Genomic DNA, 1,568 nt, shown 5'->3' on the forward strand with positions numbered 1-1,568 from the left:
CCCCTTGGAGCCGCTGTCACATGAGCGACGGCACCGCCCTCCCGGCCCCGGAACCGCTTCCCCGCCGCCTCCGCCCCGGCAGCAAAACAAACCAAAACCAAAACAAACGGTAGCGTTTCAGTTAAAGAAAAACAACAACAAAAAAGAAACGTCTGTTTCTGCCGAGTAGAGTCACTGCCAGTTTTATTCTTCCAGTGTTGTCTATTCCCCCTACTTTTGGATCTAGTCCATCAAACGATGGACCTGCAGGGTAATAATAAAACAGCTAATGTGAGGAAATAAAATAGATTAATTTAGTAGATCCCTACAGTATAACAATGGTAACTGCATATCTGTCTTTAAAGTCTTGTATCAGAATGCAGGACCCCCGTGGTAGATCTAAAAAACCCCCAACCCTGCTCAGCATGTAACAATGCTTTTTCTCTAAAAAAAGAGACCTGCTACAGGCCAAGCACAGAATCACAGAATCAATTAGGTTGGAAAAGACCTCCCAGATCATTGAGTCCAACCTTTGACCGAACACCACCTTGTTAACCTGACCATGGCACTGAGTGCCACATCCAGTCTTTCCTCAAATACCTCCAGCAACAGTGATTCCATCACTTCACTGGGCAGCCCGTTCCAATATGAAATCACCCTTTCTGTGAAGAATTTCTTGCTGACGTCTAACCTGAACCTCCCCTGGCACAGCTTGAGGCCATTTCCTCTCTTCCTGTCACTGGCTGTCTGGGAGAAGAGGCCGACCCCCACCTGGTTACACCCTCCTATCAGGGAGTTGTAGAGCAGTAAGGTGCCCCCTGAGCCTCCTCTTCTCCAGGCTGAACACCCCCAGCTCCCTCAGCTGCTCCTCATAGGACTTGTGCTCCAGACCCTTCCCTGGCTGCGTTGTCCTCTACTCACTCCTGTACCTCAGTGTCTTGTAGTGAGGGGCCAGAACTGGACAGAGCCCTTGAGGTGTGGCCTCACCAGTGCTGAGTAGAGAGGGACAATCCCTGCCCTGGTCCTGCTGGCCACACTGTTTAATGTTTCGCCACTGCTGACCAGCACCTCAGGTCCTTTTCCACTGGGCAGCTTCCCAGCCACTCTGTCCCCAGCCTGTGGCACTGCCTGGGGTTGCTGTGACCCAAGGACAGGACTTGGCCCTCGGCCTTGTTGAACCTCATTCCATTGGTCTCAGCCTATTGACCCAGCCTGTCCAGATCCCCTGCAGAGCCTTCCTATCCTCCAGCACATCAACAGTGCCACCCAACTTGGTGTTGTCCATGAATTTACTGAGGGTGCACTCAATCCCCTCATCCAGATCATCAGTAAAGATACCGAACAGGACTGGGCCCAATACTGAGCCCGGGGGACACCACTGGGGACTAGAGCATTGTTGATACCTGAAGATTTTGCTTAGATGCCAGTATTAAATTAAAAATTTAAAAAGTGTAAATTAAAATAATTATTAAAAAAAATATTTTCACTTGGAAATTGCTAATATTTCTGAACATATAGGTCCAGTGAAGTTTCCAAAAAGCCCAAAACAGAGATAAGCCACGTCTTGCAAGTAACAGAGGAAAAGGTCA

Source organism: Corvus brachyrhynchos, unplaced genomic scaffold (genome assembly GCF_000691975.1).
Source record: "Corvus brachyrhynchos isolate BGI_N302 unplaced genomic scaffold, ASM69197v1 scaffold175, whole genome shotgun sequence".
Lineage (NCBI taxonomy): Eukaryota > Metazoa > Chordata > Aves > Passeriformes > Corvidae > Corvus > Corvus brachyrhynchos.